General features: G+C 49.3%; 1 protein-coding gene across 8 annotated transcripts in view; it reads left to right on the top strand.

Annotated features, from left to right (window-relative positions):
- Positions 1-5,579: 5,579 nt before the first annotated feature.
- The window catches only part of TRAF3 (TNF receptor associated factor 3), a 117,464-nt gene continuing 101,814 nt past the window's right edge, over positions 5,580-21,229 (top strand). For 4 of the 8 annotated variants that reach the window (XM_032345360.1, XM_032345359.1, XM_032345364.1 and 1 more), the window contains exon 1: positions 6,196-6,462. The gene's annotated coding sequence lies outside the window, so the exon portion shown is untranslated. Of the gene's footprint in view, positions 5,647-6,194; positions 6,463-12,007; positions 12,100-21,229 lie in introns of those variants that run through there. The other 4 variants (XM_032345362.1, XM_032345363.1, XM_032345367.1 and 1 more) reach the window with 4 other exon arrangements.

Genomic DNA, 21,229 nt, shown 5'->3' on the forward strand with positions numbered 1-21,229 from the left:
AGATTTATGATGGGGATCGCTGGCTGTGGGTTGAAGGACCCTGCAGTCCCGGTGCTGGGGCGGCCACGACTCTTCCTGTCGAGGCTGTGGGGGCCCAAGGACCAGCTCCTCAGAAAGTGCTTCTCAGTGAATGGATAATGAGGTCTGTCTGTCAACTTCCCATTGCACAGGGCTGGCACCCCTGGAAGTCCTAGGTTAGGTGACACTCCCCCCCCCACAAATACTAGGGCAGATGTGATTTTGACCCATGGCAATCGATGACGAATACCTGAAATTTCAACAATCCCTCGTACTCTGGGAAAGGTGGGCAGGTCCTTTATACACAGTGATGCCAAGGGCTGAAATACAGCCCAATGCCTTCTGGGCCTCGGGACACCTCTGGCGGACAGGGTGGCCGCATGGCCCCCACTGGCACCATCCTCCTTCACAGCCCCTTGGGGGAGAGCAGGCAGTCTATTTCCGCTCTACAAAAGGGGAAACCCAGGGCCAGGGAGGTAAGGTGCCTTCCCAAAATGATACAGTTAGTCATGAGTTGAGTTCTGCTTTTTCGATTCCTGGTCTAGCATTCTCCTATTCTACTGAATTCCTCATTGGTTCACCTTCCCTAGGGAACTCATCACCACAATATTTTGGGGGGCCCTTTGGCAAGAAGAGCTGGGTGCCTGACCCGTGACATCCTTCCTGCTGGGATGTGAAGGCCCTATGTTGGGCCAAGGGCCCATGTGGAGGTGGATAGGTTAAATCCTGGAAATGCATGTTTTATTTGGAACTGCTCCAAGTATGGCCCACGGGAAGAGAGAGTGAAGCATTCAGAGACGGGGAGGAAGAGTGTTCTGGGCAGAGGGAACGGCATGTGCAAAGGCTCTGAGGACTGAGTTTGCCTGAGTCACAGAGGCTCCCTGGAGGCCAGTGGGAAGCAAGTGAGTGCGGGGAACCTTAGTGTGTTGAGTTTCCTGGGGACTAGGCCAGCGAGAGCAGCGAGGTGGAGGCTGCTGTTTGGGAACTGAACTGCTGAGGTCAGAACTGCTCGGCCTACAGGCCATGTGCTGTGGGTTCTCACTCCCGTGGGGCTCCAAGCATCCATGAGGTTTAGAAAATCTCCATGACGACCACCAGCTAAGGGTGATGCTCATTCCCTTTCTTCAGTTTCGAATGGGGGGCTACCTAGTGGTTTTCCAGTATTTGATGTTATTTCTTTGGAAGAGTCCCAGACGTGGGGTCACTGGGCCAAGAAGGAGTCACGTTTTTGTTTGGTTTGGTTTAAACTTAGGAGGTTTATGTTTCTAGCTGCTGGCCCACACCGAGCTTCATCGCCGGTGACCTCATTCACCCCGTAACAAGAAAACATCCTGCTGTGTTCAGACTTGCCTGGTTCTCGGGATATGATTATTGGCTGAAGGACGATGAAGGAAGATCAAATGTAGGGTTAGTTTGGATAGAATATAAGCTGCCAATCAGACTTCACAGGGGACCCCATCTCAGAGTTAAAACCAAAGCGCTCTTGATGACCTGAAAGGACTCGTGTCTCTAGCTCCCCTGAGCCCAAGTCCCCACCCTCACCTTCCTCCTCTGTGAGTTTCTCTGGTTCCTTGGCTCCAGCCACAATGGCCTCCTGAATGTTCACTGACCTCAGGGCCTTTGCCCATGCTCTTCCCTCTTCCTGGGTGCTTTTCCTACTGATAAGCACATGGTACCCTCCTCTTTTCTTTTAGGCCTACTGGAAGTGGTGTCTTATCCAGCACTTTACCTGCCTCCTTCCCTGACCATTCACTCCAGGCCTTCCTCTTCCCCTTCTCTGCTCTGGCTTGCTCCAGAGCTCTTGTTATAAACTCACTTGCAATTTATATTGTTTTCACCTGCTAGAAGGTAAGCTCCAAAAGGGCAAGCATTTAATTGGTTCTGTGCTGGGAGAGAGCTGGTGGGTCTGGACTACAAGCAGGTCTTGACCGAATGCTCTAATGAACAAGGGGACAGTGGAATAAGTGGCTTTGATCTAGGATCATACGACGTTTCAGGCGTGTTGCCACCAGCTTTGAGAGCTGGGGAAGAGCACCCCATTTGCCTTTCTTCACAGTGAGATGTCACACTGCAGTTTTGATGAATTAGAACAGTTCTTGTACTTTTCAAACGTTTTATCTCATTAATCTGAGACTTAATTTGGACCCAATAACCTTCTCCCTCCTCATTTCTAACAAGCAGGGAGGAGGGGAACCCATTTCCTGGGCGTCTGCTGGGCCAGCACGACTGGCCGTAGGTTTCCACCAGCCACTGGTTGGTTCAAGGAGTGGAGGGTGCCAGCGGAGTCAGGAGCTGGATTCCTGGGACGGGGGTGAAGGACAAGGTCTGTGATGACCCCGCAGATTGAGGGAGAAGGTCCGTGATCACACAGAGGAGCATTCGTGAGTTTGCTGTGTGGTTCTTTCTTTTTTTTTTTTTCTTAAGATTTTGTTTATTTATTTGACAGAGATCACAAGTAGTCAGAGAGGCAGGCAGAGAGAGAGGAGGAAGCAGGCTCCTTGCCGAGCAGAGAGCCCAACACGGGGCTCGATCCCAGGACCCTGAGACCATGACCTGAGCCGAAGGCAGAGGCTCTAACCCACTGAGCCACCCATGCGCCCCTGCTGTGTGGTTCTTGAGGCAAATGCTCTTCCCTGTCTCCAGTGAGGTCTGCAGAAAAATACCCTTTTTTCTTGGTGAGACAATCTATTTTTCAGAAGGTGTTCAAGGTCAGGGTGGGTGTGGGGCTCCAGTCAAGGTACCTGTAGGAGGCTGGCCACGCCCTGTGCTCAGGTTCTCCTGAAGGATTGGGGGGAAAGTACCAAAGACGGTGTGTGCACTCACACATGTGTGCAAATCCCAGATTGGGTGTTTCCTAAACGAGGATAACTTCATCTCCCTGAGTGGCCCACAGAAATGAGAGAAAAATAAAACTTCATGTGGCCAGTTCCCCAAATCTCCTCCCTTCCCTGCCCTTGTCTGTCACTTGCCCAAGACGCCCAGCAAAGTTTGAACACCTTAGGCATCCTATGCCTCTCCGTGCCCCAGTTTTTTTGCACTTGCTTTCTACTGCCCCTGTCCAGACAAGGACACAGGCACCCTGCATCTTTGCTGGTGCACCTCTGCCCATAGCCAGGTGGCGGGGCTGGCAGTGTTGGTTTCCCAGCTCAGTTAGCCCTGCATGGACAGGAGTGGGGAGGAGTGATTTCACACGCGAACCACCCCACACACTTGGGGTGAGGGCCTAGTCCACCATCTTCAGCCCTTCCTCCACTCCAAGATAGTGTTTTCAAGGTTTTTTTTTTTTTTTTTTTTTTAAGATTTTATTTATTTGACAAAGAGAGACACAGCAAGAGAGGGAACACAAGCAGGGGGGTTGGGAGAGGGAGAAGCAGACTTCCTGTTGAGGGGGGGAGCCTGATATGGGGCTCAATCCCAGGACCCCAGGATCATGACCTGAGGCAAAGGCAGACGCTTAATATCTGAGCCACCTCAGTCGGAAGGTAGTGTTTCCAAACCAGGTTACGAACAAACGGAGTGGAGAGGGTCACAACAACAGTATTTACAAAATCGAATAGACTAGAAAATAGAGCATATCATAGGTTTGAGGCGGAGTGCTGTCATACGCTGTGTGTGTACGTGCACACATGATACACGACTGGGTTGTGCTGTAAAATTCACAAAGCTTGGAGGCCGCTTGTCTGGACCGTTGGTTTAACTAGTTTTATTCTGCAGAGAGTCCCGGTCCCTCCTGAGGTTGATATTTCAGTGGGAGAAATTGCCAGGGCCCCGCAGGCAAGTTAGATCTCCCAAGGGGGCCCATGGTCTTTGTGTGGGTGTCACTTGAGGGCCTGATGAGACCCCATTCACTGGCCTGAAGTCCCCCCACTACTATTGCGACCTTCTCTGGAAAACAAACAGGACTGGCTTCTGAGCTGGGGCTCTGATATCTGCGTGCGCGTCTCCCAGGAACGCAGCAAACAGAACCTATAATGCTACAAGTCCCTGGGAGAAATTTCTTTGTCCAGAAAGGGTGTCCGCTTGTTGTTCCACGTTGCCATAGGGAACCGAAGGGGCTGCCCCCGAAAGGCAGAGGAGAGCTGTGACTGGCTCTCCTTGCTGCCCATCACTGCTGCCCGGCCGACTGACACTGCAGAGGCCAGAGGCCCCGCCCCCCAGAGCGGTGGCCCTGTTTGGGGCAAAATTATTCGTGCGGTCCCCTCGAGCTGGGGTTCTAGAACTGCGCGGACAGCTGGAGACGAGAAAGGAGGGGGGCAGGGAAGAGGAGCAGGAGCAGGTCTCACCAGCAGAGGGCCCTCCCGGGGGTCCGGAAGCCCGTCCGTCTCCCCATTCCCAGGGTTGCTTCCCAGCGCCCTGGGAGCACGTGGAGCCCCCGAAAACCCCTCGGAGGGATCTCGAAAACGGCTACCTTGTTGCTTATTTCTAAAAACCCCAAAAAGCCCAGCCTGGAGCTTTTGGGTCAGTCTTAGTTTGGCAAAGCCTTAAGAAGAGCCCTTGCCCTATAGCGTGAGGCAGTAAGGGGGTGAGCTCCTGGCCCAGAGGGTTCCGGACGGTGGTCTGAGGTGCTCTGGGGGCCCGGGAGGAGTCGGGCCAGGAGAAGCAGCCAGGACCCAGGACCCGACCCTTCGGGGTGGGCGGGAAAGGACTCCCAGGGCTCCGGAGGGGAGCCCTCCATGAGGGGACCTCGGTGGCTGGCTGTCTCCGGCCTGTCACCCCGAAGTGGTTGCGGGGGTCTTCTGCTCTGAACTCGGGGCTCTGTGCCCTTCGGGGGCCCAAGCGGGGCGCCGCCGCAACCTGGGTCTGGGGCGGAGGTCCCCCACCCCACCCCGCTGCCGTGGCTGGGGACAGACACCTGCTGGGCCGATGGAGCCGGTCCCCGTGGCTGCCCCGGCCTGTGCAGACTGTCCAGGGTTCCGGAACCTTCCAAGGGGAAGCTGCAGGAGGAGACGCTGGACTTCCTGCCTCTCCTCACATGAGTCACTGGAGAACTACAGAAGGCCAACCCTGGTCTCAGCTCTGGTCAGGGACCTTCCGAAGCCTTGGCGGCAAGACAAAAACGAGGAGCCCTTTCGGTCGCCCCGGGGTTGACTTGTAAACGTGGGGAGAGTTGGCCTGGAGGCTCCCCGAGAGCGGCTCAGCCAGGTGGGGTGCCGAGGGCTCGGAGGACCAGGGGACCCACGGAGGACTTGGGGGGCCGCGGCCTGGAGAGGCGGGCGTCCCTGGCCCTGGAGGCCGCCTCCCCCGCACAGGCCGGAGCTGGACGGAGGAGAGCAGCGCGCGGCCACCGGGGTCCCCGTCCACTCGGGACGCCGGGCCCTCGGGCCCACTGGCCACCGCGTCCCCACTTGAGTGAGCGCGGCTTCCTGGGTGTGGGAGGAGCCCAGGGAGGAAGGAGAGGAAACGCCCGCCGACGGGCGCTCCGACGGCCCCTCAGGAGGAGCGAGCAGAGGCCCAGATGGCCCGAGTCACCTTCGGCGCCACCCGCCTGCGCGCGCGCGGGGTGTGTGTGTGTGTGTGTGAGAGAGAGAGGCACGCGAGTGTGAGCGCCCGTGTGCGGCGTGCGCGGGGCTGCTGGCCGCTGTGTGAATGAGTGTGTGTGCGAGGGCGCGCGAGCGTGTCTGTGCCCAGGTGAGCGGGAGCGTGCGTGTGTGAGGCCCGTGTTCAGGAATGCGTGTGTGGGAGCCCGCGTCGGCCAGGGTGCGGGTGCGTGAGCTGATGGGGAGCGTGTGTCTAGGGGCGCAGCCTGTGGGAGTGCGCGTGGCTGCGCGGGTGAAGACGGTGACGCCATCGCTCCCGGCCGCCACCGAACCTGCACCTCTGGGGCCCACACGCGGCTGCGTGGCAGTTTGTTTTTTTTTTTTAACCCGGAAAGGGGGGGACCGCGGGGCCGCGCGGCGGCCGGGGGCGCGGGCCGCGCAGAGCGAGGGGGCGGGCGGCGCTGGGGGCGTCGGGGGCCGCCCCGGCTCGCGCCGCCGCCGCGCGGTTGCTAAGGCCGGCGGGCGGGCGCCGGGCGGGCGGGCCTTAGCAACGGGCGGCGGGCGCGTGCGCGCGCGAGGCGGGGGCGGGGGGGGGGGGAGCGGGGCCGCGCGGGCCGCGGGCGCGTGGGGCCCGGCCGGCTCCTGCGCTCCCACGCGCGCGCGGGCGGCGGGGGCGGGGCGGGCGCGCGCCAGGGCGCGCGCCGGCGGCCGGCGGGGATTTCCAGCGCGCGAGAGGAAGTGCTGTGAGAGGGTGCGTGAGGGCGCGAGGGAGCGCGGCGCGGCGCGGCCGCCGCGTGCGCGAGCCGGGGTTGCAGCCCAGCAGGGACTTTCCAGCCGGCGGCGGCGGCGGCGGCCGCCGGCCCTTCCCCGCCCCCCGACATGGGGCTGCCCGGGGAGCAGGACGCTGCGGACCGCGGCGGAGGACGCGCCCGGCGCCCCTGAGCCGGCCGAGCGGGGCGGACCGCGGGTAAGGGGCCGTGGCGGCGGCGGGCGGGCGGCGGGCGGGCGGGCGGCTCCATCCCCGGCGGCTCCTTCCCGCGCCAGCGGCGGTGGCGGCGGTGACGGTGGCGCCGGCGGGCCCGGGGCCGGAGCGGGGCCGGGGCGGAGCAGGCCCGGAGCCCGGCGGCGAGTGCCCGGTGCGGCGCCGCCTCGCCCCCGCCCCCGCCCGGGCCCGCCTGCCCCCCGAGCGCCTCAACTTCGGAAAACTTTGTCCTCGAGGCCGGGCCCGGGGCCCGCGGGCCGGGACGCCCGCAGCTTTTCAGGAAACGGGGCGCCGAGGCCTCTTGGAAGCGTGAGTCCCGCGGGGTGTGGGGAGCGCCGGCATCGCCCGCGGGGCGGGGTGTGCGCGCCGAGGGCGGGCGCGGGCCCGGGGGTCCGCAGGCGCGGACGTGCGCCCGGGGGCGGGCGGCGGGTGGGTTTCTCCAGCCGTTATTTAAAAGTTTATACTGAGTCATTGCTCTGCAGACGGACCTCTGACGGATCCCCGAGCGGGCCGCTGCAGTGGCCTCGAAGGCAGGGCGCCCTGGGCTGCCGTTCGGGGCAACAGGCTCGCATCCCACCCCTGATGAGTAGGAAAGGTCGGGCTGGGCTCCGGGGGGCGGAAGATGGGCATGGCCCGTGCCACGGTCTTTTAAAATTTCCTCCCGAGGCGCCGGGCTCTCGCTCACGTACGCTTTGCCACGTTTCCACACTGTCACCCGGTCTGGGGACGTGTGCTTAATACCTGGACCTGTAGGGAGGGTTGCGTGTGGCACCTTCTCTGCCCTCGCTCTGAAGCGCAGCCTCAACATGGAAGTGGACGGACGGCCGTGGACGTGCCTGGAAATTCAAGAGCCGTCCGGATCGTGGGCCGTGCAGGGAAACGGTTGTGTTTCACGTTTTTCCTATTAAGCGCTGAATCAGATTTCGGACGGAGATGCGGGTGTGTGTGTGTGTGTGTGCGCGCGCGCGTGTGCGTGTGCGGTCATTTATTTTTGTGGAGTCATAAAGGCAGTGCTGAGTAGCGTTACCTTACTGCCTCTTCATTTACATTCACAGCATACAACCGAGGAGGAGCCATAATTTTTTTTCTTTTTTTCCCCCCCCTGGCATTTGTCGTGAATACACACACTGCTGAAGCTTTGGGAGACGTATTCCGTAATCTTCTCGGTTTCTGTAAAACCTTTATTTAGAGAGATGACGTGGTGGACCGTCTGTCGGTGCTCAAATCTTCGCGTGTCTTTCCCATCCTTGAAAATGGCCTGTTGAAAAGACTGCATCATATGTAGGGGGTCTGGCAGAATAGTGCACCGCCGTTCGATTTTCCCGTGAAAGGGGGCTATGTGCCTTTTCACCCTGTTGGGACTGTCGCGATGCACATTTAGGATTAGTCTAAAGATGAAAAATTCTTCGACCAAGCAAAATAAGCGTTATTGGTGTGGAAGCTGGGAAATATATAAGAACGGGAATTCTTGGGAGTGGATGCTCATGACGGCGGACATCCGGACAGACCTGGGATACCAGCATCCCTACTTAGATCAGCCCCTGTCATGCATGAGGTTTAAGATGTTAAGGTGTCTCACCCAGACGCCATCTGTTCCAGCTGTCACAATGCAGAAGCCAGGAGAGCAGAGAGAACTGACAGGGAGAAGTCCAGCAATTTTTTTTTTTTTTTTTTTTAAGACATGTGAATTTGTCTGTGAGGGGAAAGAAGACCAGTTATTTTCCTTGGATTCTGTTCATGCATTTTGGACTTTCTAAGATGGCCTCACTTAGTCGGACAGTGTAAAGATATTTTACAGTGATCTGTTGTTTCTGTTAATACCATCAAAATATTCCTGCTCTGGTTCATGTCTGGAAGAAAGTCCTTCATTTAACTGAAACATCTGGGCTGCCTGTTGCTCTTTCCCCCTGTGTTTGGGATTTTGATTCTGTAAACACTCTGGCTAGAATCCCTTTATTATTTATTTATTTATTACTGTGTAAAGCTGAGAGAGGCCTTTCTGGGGTATTGTCAGGATAGATATGCTAATGAACTGAGGGTGAGCATGATGTTAAAGCTGTACTTCAAGAAGGATAAAACCGGCACTGTGGTGTTGCAAGTCTGGGCTGGCTTGAGCAAACAAAGGAAATTGCATTAATTTTGCCCATCTCTATTTTCTCATCTTCATATAGCAGGACTCTCCAAACAGCAAGTGACCTGAACTATCAAGTATTATGCAACAGCTGAGTTTTGTGCCATGGTCAGTTTAAGAACTGTTTATTTGGTAGAGGAGACATCTGGGGACCAAGGTCCCTGTGCTGATTCCAGAGTCAGGACCCCTTGTGTGCTTTTTTACAGGTGTTCGTAGAGGAAGAAATACTATTTTTTTGGGTGAGGGGGGAGAGTCATAATATTGACTTCACATATGGACAGAAACTGGAAAGAGTTACTGAGTGAGAAAGAAGGAAGTGAGGCCAGTGGGTCTGGAAGGTGACCCGAGAGAGGGAGTTGAGGCCTAACTGGAGGTGATGCTTAGGTTTGTTTTGAGTGGGAGGAGTAGAGCCTGAGGGAGATGCCCGAGGGCAGGGGGGGCAGTAGAGAGGTGAACGGGCTGAGGTGTCGCTTGCATCGTAGCTGGAGGCTTTGGGTCCAAAGGAGTCAACGGACATAAAAGAAAACGTAATTTTGAACAGAAAGGAAAACTGTAAGAAAACTATGTGTGCTTGAGTAGAATCTATGATTCACAATTAACTAGAAAATACAAACGGCTTTCCCATTTTAAAGAGCCTTTATTGATTGGCTGGGTTTTGCACAACCATATTCTAGAAGAGTAGGGGGTGGGGGACTGACCAACCTAGGAAGAAGAGGTGAGGTTTTTATCATTAAGCAGTAAAATTTCTTTTGGCTAAAATTTGTTGTCTCGCTGTGCAGACACCTTGAGCTGAGGCTGGCAGGTAGTAAGATGTCATAAATGTAGGTGACTGTGGGTTTCTCACAGCTCCAAAAATCAGGTGGGAATCTCTTGCTGAATTCTATATTCCTCGAGATAAGTGGATCATTAACTGGGAGTTGGGAATCTTTTTCTCATCTAACTTAATGTTCACTTAATGTGCCTCAAGTTCCCATAATATTCTTGTTAACAGAGCTAGGATGAGTGAGATACAGCGCCTGCCTTTAACGGTTTGGTCTGCAGAAGTCTGCCCCTGTGTGCCAGGAAGGGAGATGCCCAAAACCACGGGTATTGGACTGAGACAGCACCAGGACTAAAGCTTGTGGGCAGAAGAGTGGGGAAAGTGGAAATTTACCACCTTGCCCTGGAGGGAACTGACCCTCAGCTGGAGAGGGAGGACCCACCAGGAAGAAACTGAGTAGTCGTCGGCTAAAGTGAATTAGTGGATTGCGTGGAAGACTGGAAGTATGGTGGGAATTCAGCAAAGGGGAACAAGCTTCTTTCTGGCTGGCTGGGGGTAGTTGGGGAAGGCGCTGGGCGGCTGTTGGGCCTCTTGCAGGACCCTTAGAAATGTAGAGAGAGAATGTCTCCCTACCCACCCTGTGTTTTGGTGAGATGAGATCTGGCAATTTGCTGCCCTTTTTCATTTCTTGCCAGTTAGCACAGTGCTGGTGATGCCGCTGGGCAGTGGATTTCCAGTTGCGATGTTTTGTGTGCTGTCCTCTAGAGCTTAACCAGGAGCTCAAGTGGGTCAAGCGTATGCCGCTGCCAGGAGGCCAGCCTACACTGGGGAGCAGAGCAGCGGGCTGGCGGCACTCCGCTGTGTCTACTGTTTCCATCGTAGGCAGGGAGTCTCCAAGAGTGGTGGTCAGGGAGGGGTGTAAACGTGAATAAAAAGCATCTTTCCTCCGGACCCTCCCCCCAACGCCCGCCAACCTACTGCCCCATCATCTGTGCTGAAAGACCTAAATCTCTTTAATTCTCAAGAAATAAAAAAACCGGGTCCTACAATTTCATTTCATGATTTACGTTTTTCTAGGGCTTGTTCTGTGCTGATTTAAACTTTGTGGGTTTTTTTTTGTTTTTTTTTGTTTTTTTAATGGAGGTGATTGGATAAATTTTTATGAGGCTGTTCTCCCAAGGTTATCAGACCTGCTGTTCTGATGCTGTGATTTCCTTTCTAATTTAAACACTGACTCTATAGCAAAACCCAAAAGCATGTTTATTGGAAACTTGGTTCCTTAAGTGGAGAGAAAAGCTAAATTGATTAACCAAGTAGGATAATAAAATCTGAGGACAGTAGTAGTATCAGAGTGGTAAAACATGAATCTTCAGGAGTCATGATGGTTATAGTGAAGGTTTTCAGAGACTGGCTTTGTACTCTGGAAGGTTAATGCCCAGTAGGAGGCCTGCATACACCGGAGGTAATGAGGTACCCATTAGGCCTCTCCTGTCAGTGTTTGTCCAGAGCTGCAAGTTTGGGAGAGCCAAGAGACACACCAGATGCCCACACAGTAATTCCGTGTGGTTTGGCTGCTAACATCTGCATGTGTGCCTAGCATCGGGTGTGCCTTGTAGCTGCCTCCCTTGACTGTGCCCACCGGCGCGCACCCCACCCCCCTTCCGGCAGGCTTAGCTCCCTGGTTTGTTGCATTAAGAGGCCTGTATGATGGGAGACTTCATTTGACATTGTAACGTCCCGAGGTGCTTTTAATGACTTAGAAAGAAAGAATGGGGATACTAGTTCTTGGCTTTCTCTGCTCAGTGATGCCCTGAAGTCACAACTTTATTGTAGAAATTAAATTCTGTCCTTTTTGGATTAATACAGCCTGATGTTTGAGACATTATTACAGGGCAAATTAAGTGTTCAGATTTCAGATGGCATTTCTCTGTGAGAAAGGACATAGCATGGCTTTAACGTAGTATGTCTCAGGCCCTTAATGGGAGTCTAGGCCTGTTAAATTTAGCTTTAATTTTTTAAAAAGGTTTATCTTTTATTTTTTAAGTCATCTCTACACCCACCGTGGGGCTTCAACTCATGGCCCTGAGCTTAAGAGTCACATATTTGGTGATTGACCCAGCAGGGCACCCCTTTATCTTAAGTTTTAATACAGATTTTATGCTGTACCCAATAATATGTCTGATTTTTAAAAAATTTAAACACACTTTGTCTCCCAAATTTTTGAGTACTATTAATTCTCCAAAAACTGCAATTTTTGTTTGTCCTTAGCTTCCCTAAGATCCCTGAGGGCTCCCCTGTCACCCTACCATGTGTCCCTGGAGCTGTCCATTCCCCAGCTTGAGAAGGGGAGCATCTGAATGCCAGTCCCACCCTCTGTACTTGGGCAGGCTGTTGGTTCTCTCTGCATAGGTTTCTCCATCTATAAAATGGGGTAGAAAGCATCATGCACATCATACGCTTGTTATTAGTGAAATGGACAATAAAGCATTCTACTGATGTTAATTTTTTTTTTTTTTTTTTTTAGAGAGGGAGGGGGAGAGAGAGAAGAGAGAGAATCTTCAGCAGGCTTCCCCCCGCCCCCACCGCCACCCCTGTGCAGAGCCTGATGCAGGGCTTGATCTCATGACCCTGAGATCACGACCTGAGGTGAAATCAAGAGTTGTGCTTAACTGACTGAGCCACCCAGGTGCCCCTGATGTTAATTTTCATAACAATAACTACTTATTCATAGGTAATTAAGATGTAGTAAAATAAAAATGTTAAGATCTTAAAATATGAACATAATATGTCCTCGCCTATGGTAGGGACCATAGAGACTTTCTAACTGAATTCCGTCTTTTTATATGGGAGGCTTGGAGTTTTGGGGTTAGTGACTGTTCCAAGTCAGGCAAAGCATGGACTGTTCACCCAGACTAGAGTTTTTTCTTTACATTCTTCATTTGTCAAGATTTGCCCCAGGGAAGCTGCTTGGCCTCTACCCCAATTTAAGAGAGTTGGCAATTATTTGATCAATACACATTTTTTGAGAGCTTAGTCAGGAGCTGTGCTAGATGACAAGGGCGAACAGTCGGGTTGCTGTATGATGGCCATCCTCAAGGAGCTTCTGGAAAGTGACGAGCCAGAAAGCCTGTGGGTTATGGCACGGTGTGGTAGGTGCTGTGAGGGTAGATCAGAGGTTCTTTTTTTAATTCAATTTTATTTTTTATTATTTATTTATTTTATTTTATTTATTTATTTTTTAAAGATTTTATTTATCTGTTTGATGGGGGGAGAGAGAGAGAGAGAGCGAACAAGTAAGTAGAGCGGCAGGCAGAGGGAGAGAGAGAAGCAGGCTCTCCGCCAAGCAGGGAGCCCGATGCGGGGCCCGACCCCACGACCCTGGAATCATGACCCGAGCTGAAGGCTGCTGCTCAACCAACTGAGCCACCCAGGCGCCCCTAGACCAGAGGTTCTGAGGAAGCATGGGGTGCCGTGTAACTTGGACTGGGGGATTCAGAGGTATTTTCTGGGGAGGACAAGCATGAGCTAAAGCTTGCAGAAGAGGAGAAGCATTGGCTGGAAGAGTTGCATGTCAGAAGGGCCCATCAGTCTGAAGCTGTGCCCCATGGCTGTGCTTCAGGGATGCTCGGGAACAGGGAAGTGGCTGCCGTGGGGGCCGCCTCTGTGCCAACCTGACTTTTGAAGTAAGAATCATTCCCATTTTATAGATGAGAAAAATGAAGGGCAGTAGGCCCACTGGACTCTAGAGTTTGTGTTTTCATTACTGTGCTGTGTGGTTAGTTTAAGCTGAATTATAATCCAGTTTTGGATTTTGTTTTTAATTTTGTTTTCTGATTCTAGTGTTTTAGTTTTTGCTGCTATGTAGTGCTTTTTAAAGAAATTGTGTATTTCTCCAGCATATGTTTTTCACATGCAGCCTTTACTTTCCTTTAACATCTGTTCACCTTGTATCGACTTATTTTTCTAGCCGGTATTCCCTCCACTCCTTCTTCCTGTTCTGAGTTTTTTCCTTACAGCAGCAACATTGCATTCAACATCCTTTAACAAATTCCCTTACGACGTTCTTTACCCTTGTGGTTCAGATGTTGTTTACATCTTGCTGAGTAGCAATCCCAAACCTGATTTACTAATGTGTTTTCTTTCCCCTTTCCCTCTCTTAATTTACATTTAAACTGGTAGTCTAGTAATAATGATAGTATTTAGTCGTTATCTCTTTATACAGTTTCACAAACATTAGCTTGTTAGCAGTGAACAAGTCCCTGAGGCCTGGTCACTCTGTAGAGAGCTTAATAGTCGCAGCCCAGCACCGTCGCATTTCTGCATCTGGAATGTAATTATAGCTACAAATGACTTACGGGAATATAAGTTAAAGGCAAGGAAGCCTTCTCCAGATTTAGCGAGGAAATGATGTTGAGCATTTTGGGGAAGATTTTATGTGGCTTTTCTGCTAGAACTGCTGTGCAGTTTTGAACACAGAACTGTGGGTGGGGGGCAGCAGATGGTGATGGCTGGGTTGAGGGGAGGAGGTTTGTTGCATAGCCATTGGTACTCCAGGAAGGGTAGTGAATCCCGGCACGGGGCTGGACTCCGAGGCTGCGAGTCAGGTTTGGAGTGGTAGAGGGTAGGTTCCTTACTTCTTCTTCTTCTTTTTTATTTATTTATTTTTAAAGATTTTATTTATTTATTTGACAGACAGAGACCACAAGTAGGCAGAGAGGCAGGCGGAGAGAAAGGAGGAAGCAGGCTTCCGGCCGAGCAGAGAGCCCGATGTGGGGCTGGATCCCAAGACCCCAATATCATGACCTGAGCCGAAGGCAGAGGCTTTAACTCACTGAGCCACCCAGGTGCCCCGGATTCCTTACTTCTTAACCTGAGTTGGACTTTGTGGGTACATGCCATGGCATTGGAGAGCAAAGACCTCATGATTCTGGAGCCTGCTCTGCCTTCTTTAGACCAAGGAATGTTCTGGTACATCTTGGATGGGTCTCTAGTGTTGAGATGACAAGCTCCTCAAAGACACGGCACGTCGTCGTATTTTCAGTTTGGCCTAAGATGTGCTCAGTAAAAATGAGACAAAAAAAAATTTTTTTTAAAGATTTCATTTATTCATCGGGCTCTCTGCTCAGCAGGGAGCCTGCTTCTCTCTCTCTCTCTCTCTGCCTGCCTCTCCATCTACTTGTGATCTCTCTCTGTCAAATAAATAAATAAAATCTTAAAAAAAAAAAAGATTTCATTTATTTATTTGACAGAGATCACAAGTAGACAGAGGCAAGCAGCAAGAGAGAGGGGAGCAGGCTCCCCGCCAAGCAGAAAGCCCGATGCAAGCCAGGCGCAGGGCTCGATCCCAGGACCCTGAGACCATGACCCGAGCCGAAGGCAGAGGTTTAACCCTCTGAGCCACCCAGGTGCCCCAAAATGAGACAAATTTATGTATGAAATGAGTATGGGTTTGAAATCAGACCCAATTTAAATTCTGGTCCTTCCTTTAGCTAACTATGATGGTATGTTACTTACCCTTTCTGAACCTCAATTTTTCTCATTGATGAAAAGGTAGTTGTGAGGAATAAAAGTGAAAATATGAGTGAATGTGAGAACCTAGCATATCATAAGTGGTAATTCCTCTCCCTCTTTGCTTCCTGAGTGATTTCCCAAAAGGAAAACATGCCTTGTTAGCAAGATGAATGACAGGCTCTCTTGGGAGTATGGCTTGGTCCTGAGAGCTGTCCTGCAAGGAAACTGTAGAAGCAGTGTATATATATATATATATATATATATATATATATATATATAGTCCAATGGCTATAAAAAATTATTTGTAATAAAGAATAAAATTATTTTTAAAGATTTTTAAAAATTTATTTATTTGACAGATCACAAGTAGGCAGAGAAGCAGGCAGAGAGAGGGGGAAGCAGGCTCCCCACTGAGCAGGGAGCCCGATGGGGGGCTCGATCCCAGGACCCTGAGATCATGACCTGACCGAAGGCAGAGGCTTTAACCCACCGAGCCACCAAGACGCCCCAAGAGTAAAATTATTTTTAGAAAAAGAATTTTTGCATGTGATGATTTTGATAATATTTGTATTTTAGTATATTAGTATTTAGCAGAATAACATTTCATTTCATTCATTTCATTCAGTTCATTCTAGTCTCTGTTCAAATGAACACTTCTTCCAGGAGGTCTTCTCTTAACAGAGTTAAAATAGTCCAAGCTGTCACTCTCTAGTCTCTTACCTTACTTTTTAAATTCATAGCAGAAGGGCACCTGGGTGACTTAGTCGTTGGGTGTTTGCCTTTGGCTACGGTCATGGTCGCAGGGTCCTGGGATTGAGGCCCACATCAGGCTCCCTGGTTGACGGGGAGCCTGCTTCTCTCTCTCCCACTCCCCCTGCTTGTGCTCCCTCTCTAACTTGTCTCTCCCTATCAAATAAATACATAAAGTCTTTAAAAAAATAAATTTTTAGCACAAAAGTTTTGTTTACCATCTTAACCCACGTACTCGGGAAGTGCCTGGTGTGTGGTAGGTGTTCAAGTATTTGTATGGATGAATCAATATACTATCGTCTAACTACATTTTCTTTCATGGAGTTTTTCATGTTATTCACATAACATGCAATTAACCAGTTAAGCGTGCAGTTCAGTAGTAGTTAGTGTATTCACGGTGTTGTACAACCACCAGCTTGCTTTGGTTTCAGCACTTTCCATCACCCCGTAAACAGTCCTCAAGCTCACTAAGTGATCATTCCCCATGCTCTTTTCCTCCCGACCCCTGGTAACCTCTAACCTGCTTTCCGTCTCTATGGGTTTGCCTTTTCTGGACATTCATATAAAAGGGATCATACAACATGTGATTTTTTATGTCTAGCTTCTTTCAGTTAGTGTAATGTTTTTGAGGTACAGCTAAATTGTAGCATGTATAAGTATTTTGTTCCTTTTTTATGGCTGAATAATATTCTATTGTGCATGTGCATACCACAAATAATTTATCCATTCATCCACTGATGGCCGTTTGGGTTGCTTTCCCCACTTAGCTATTAGGAATAATGTGTTCAGGTTTCTGTGTAGACATGTAGTTTCATTTCTCTTGCATAAAAAACTTAGGAAATGGGATTCCTGGGTCGTACGGTAATTCTGTGTTTATCTTATTCCTGCAAACAATGTACTAGGTTCCAATTTCTGTATATCTTTGCCAGCATTTATGTATGAATATATGCTTGTATGTGTGTGCATATATATGTACATAAGCTATTCTAGTGGTTGCAAAATGGTATTTTCATTATAATTTTGTGTTTCCTTAATGGCCAGTGATAATTGAACATCTTGTGATTGTGTGTCTTTTTTGGAATCATGTCTATTCAAACCCTCTTCCCATGTTTTAGTTGGTTTGTTTATCTTTTTGTTGTTGGATGAATTCTTTATATATTTTAGATACTAAACCCTTATTAAGTATGTGGTCGACAAATATTTTCTTCCATTCTGTAGGTTTTTTTTTTCACATGCTTAATATAATGCTCTTTGATGCACAAAAGTTCTTAATTCTGATAAAGTCCAATTTATTATTATTTTTTCTTTTTGTTGCTTGTGCTTTTGGTATCAAATCTGAGAATCTGTTCCAAATCTGAAGTCATGAAGATTTATCCCTGTATTTTATAGCTTTAGCTCTTAAATTTAGGTCTTTGATCCATTTTGAGTTAATTTTTTTTAAGGTTTTATTTATTTCTTTGACAGCGCAAGTAGGCAGAGAGGCAGGCAGAGAGAGAGGGGAAAGCAGACTTGCTGTCGAGCAGAGAGCCCAATGCAGGGCTCCATCCCAGGACCCTGGGATCACGACCCAAGGCAAAGGCAGAGGCTTTAACCCACTGAATCACACAGGCGCCCCTTGAGTTAATTTTTATATATGGGGTGAGCTAGGAGGCCCACTTCATTCTTTTGGATGTGGTTATACACTTGTCCCAGCACCATTTGTTGAAGGGACTGTTCTTTTCTCCATTGGATGGTCATGGCACCCTTGTTGGAAATCAGTTGGCCATAGATCTTTGAATTTATTTTTTGTACTCTCAGCTCTGCTGTCTTGATCTGTATGAATGTTCTTGTGCCAATGGCACACTTTTTGAATTACTGTGGCTTTGTAGAAACTTTTGAGGTAGTATGAGAAGTATTGAGTCTTTCCACTTTATTTTTCTTTTTCAATATTGTTTTGACTACTTGGGACCTCTTGTAGCTTCATATTAATTTGAGGATCAGTTTTTCTCTTTCTGCAAAAAAAGATCACTAGAATTTTGATCAGGATTGAATTGAATCTGCTTTGGGGAGTTGCCGTTGTAACAATAACTAAGTCTCCAGATCCATGACCGTGGAGTGTCTTTCCATTTATTTACATTTTTTAAAAGATTTTATTTATTTATTTGACAGACAGAGATCACAAGTAGGTGGCGAGGCAGACAGAGAGAGAGGGGGAAGCAGGTTCCCCACTGAGCAGAGAGCCTGATGCGGGGCTTGATCCTAAGACCCCAGGACCATGACCTGAGCCAAAGGCAGAGGCTTTAACCCACTGAGCCACCCAGGAGCCCCAACCACTTATTTACATTCTTAATTTCTTTTAGCAAGATTTTGTAATGTCAATGTACAAATCTTTCACCTCCTTGGTTAAAGTTATTCCTAAATATTTTGTTCTTTTGGATATTTTTTACATGGAGTTGTTCCTTAGTCTTCTTTCAGATTATTCATTGCTAATGTATAAAAACACAAGTGATTTTTGTGTGGTGATCATACACCCACTGAATTTGGTTATTACCTCTGGCAGTTTTCTGGGATTTTCTATATATAGAATCATGTCATGTGCAAATAGGGATAGTTTATCTTTCTTTCCAATTTGAATCTTTTTTTTTTTTCTTGAGAGCTTGTTTGGAGGTTCTAGCAGGGGAGCGCAGCTACTCGTATACCCTTGACCGAAGAATGGTCCTCTCCTCTATCGGGGAAGGTCGTCCTCTTCGACAGAGCGCGCAGCTTCGGGAGGGATGCACATGGAGCGGTGAGGGAGGAAGGGGACCCCCGCCTAGCCAGCCATATCAGCCGAATTAACCCTGGCGATCAATGGGGTGACAGATGTCGCAGCCAGATCGCCCTCACATCCTTTTTTTCTTTTTCTTGACTAATTGCTCTGGCTACTCCTTCTATAGTTGAATAGTAGAAGTGAAAGCAGATACCTCTGTCTTGTTCCTGGTCTTAGGGGAAAGTTTGCAGTCTTTCATCATTGATTATGAAGTTAGGTGTGGGTTTTTTCTTTCTTTCTTTTTTTAATAAATGCCCTTTATCATGTTAAGGAAGTTCCCTTCAATTCCTGCGTGTCTGAGTGTTTTACTATGAAAGAATGTTGAGTTTTGTCAGATGCTTTCTGTGATTATGTGGTTTCCCTCCTTATTCTAGGAGTGTGGTGTATTTACATTAATTGATTTTGGTATGTTGAACAGCCTTTGCTTTCCTGGGATAAATCTCGTTTTTCCAGGGTGTATCATCCTTTTAATGTTTTGTTGGATTTGATTTGCTAATATATATATTTTTAAAGATTTTCTTTATTTATTTGACAGAGATCACAGGTAGGCAGAGAGAGGAGGAAGCAGGCTCCCCGCCAAGCAGAGGCCCCATGCAGGGCTTTATCCCGGGACCCTGAGATCATGGCCTGAGCCGAAGGCAGAGGCTTTAACCCACTGAGCCACCCAGGCGCCCCGATTTGCTAATATTTTGTTGAGATTTTTACATCCAAGTCATAAGGAATATGGGTTTTTAGTTTTCTTGTATCTTTGTCTGGCTTTTGTATCAGGGTACCAACTGCATTTTAATTAGACATCTGTTTCTTCAGAATTTTGAAAACTGTCCTGTCCTCAGAAGTGTGTGGAAAATTCTAGAAGGGTTTTGAAGCAGACAGGATGATGATCATGTCATATACCTCCCTGCTTCCCAATGCACGGCTGCCCTTCATGGCCTATACTTGGGAAAATCCTGGCTGACAAACTACTGCAACTCTCTGTCTACCAGAGGACAGTGGAGGAGGGGACACTATTCTCAATACCAGGACAGGAGAGAGACGTGCTTGCCATTTTCTGAAAAAGCTACAGATTGGGGCGCCTGGGTGGCTCAGTGGGTTAAAGCCTCTGCCTTCGGCTCAGGTCATGATCCTGGGGTCCTGGGATCGAGCCCCGCATCGGGCTCTCTGCTCAGCGGAGAGTCTGCTTCCTCCTCTCTCTCTGCCTGCCTTTCTGCCCACTTGTGATATCTGTCAAATAAATAAATAAAATCTTAAAAAAAAAAAATCTACAGATTGTCCCAGGTAATGATTGCTGAGTAACACTGTCCTAAGCATCAGTGACCTAACACAGCAGTAATCTATTTTTAGATCTCATGGTCCTGGGAGTTGATCAGGCAGGGTTCAGCTGGGTGATTTTTCTGCTCTGTGTGGCATTGACCGAGGTCACTCACTGGTATTTATCTGGCATCGAACATGGCTGGATGGTTGGAAGGCCTGGCTTAGTGGTTCTTCCCTTTCCATGTACCCTCAGGGCCTCTGCAGTTGGCCCTTGTGCTGGGGTGGGTGGACTTTCTACATGGGAGCCCAGGACTCCTACAATGGGGATTTTCGGAGAGGAAGCGGAAGCGGCTGACGGATGGGTGCAGCGTGATTCCTGCTCTGTTCTATGGTCCAAGAATCCGCAAGGCGCTCCTAGTTGTGGGGAGAGGGGACACATTGTCTAGCTCTTGTTGCAAGGAATGTCAAAGAACTTGTGGCTCTCTTTAACCCGCTGTGTTGTGTATGGTGGTTCGATTCCTGTGCTGTCGGCAGTGTGTTGTATACACTTCGTAAGACAGGCTCTTGTGGGCTAAAATGGAAACTCCAGCTGTTGTGTGTTTTCTGTCTTATGTGAGAAAATGCATTCTGTGTTCTCAACCAAGAATTCATGAATAAAATTTTGGAATCACCCATTCATAAAATGGTAATTCATAAAATGGTAATAAAATGTATGTTTTATTTATTTAATCAGCAGGCATCCTCGATCATCTGTCAGGAGTTTTTCAAGTACAACTTTGGGCCTATAAATTCTCCCTTCCTGTTAGTTCATTTTTTATTTAATATATATATTTTTATTTTAAATAGGCTTCATGCCCAGCGTGGAGCCCAACATGGAGCTTGATCTCATGACCCTGAGATTAAGACTTGAGCCGAGATCAAGAGTCTGATGCTTAACTGACTGAGCCACCGAGGGGCCCCTCCTATTAGTTCATTTAAAAAATTACTTGAAAATTCACTTTCATTTTGCAGAGTGTTGTGAAATTGAAGCTTGTATTTCTCTGTTCTTTTTTTTCTCTCTCTCTCTCTCTGTTCTTAAAAAGAGCTTCATCGAGAAAAAATTAGCCTACATATCCTAAATTTCCGGTGTTCACCCTAGATCATTCTAGTAAATCCCCTGGAGACTTATTAGAATTAAGTTATGGCTGTTTATGTAGAAAAGTGTGGGATAATTTGACAGCATGTGAAGAGGTGTGTACGCATTAGTTGTAACACGGAAATCACATTTTCTGTAAACCCTGCTTTCTCAGCCTTTCTCAGCTGATGGTTGCAACACTATTTGAGCGAGCGAATGTGATGCAGTCATAGAGGAGCGAGAGTGGATTTAAATAACGAAACAAGAAATCTGCATCTGTCTGGGGAGTGATGGGTGTGGAGAGGCTAGGCGCCGTCCCTGCGTTCTCTGCACCTGCTAGGAGAGCCGGAGAATGGGGGGGGGGGCGGACACGGACGTGACACACAGCGGATACGGTGCTGCTGTGCCGCCAGCATCCCTGGCCAGGAGGCTGGCCACCATATGAGC

This window comes from Mustela erminea, chromosome 5, assembly GCF_009829155.1.
Source record: "Mustela erminea isolate mMusErm1 chromosome 5, mMusErm1.Pri, whole genome shotgun sequence".
NCBI lineage: Eukaryota > Metazoa > Chordata > Mammalia > Carnivora > Mustelidae > Mustela > Mustela erminea.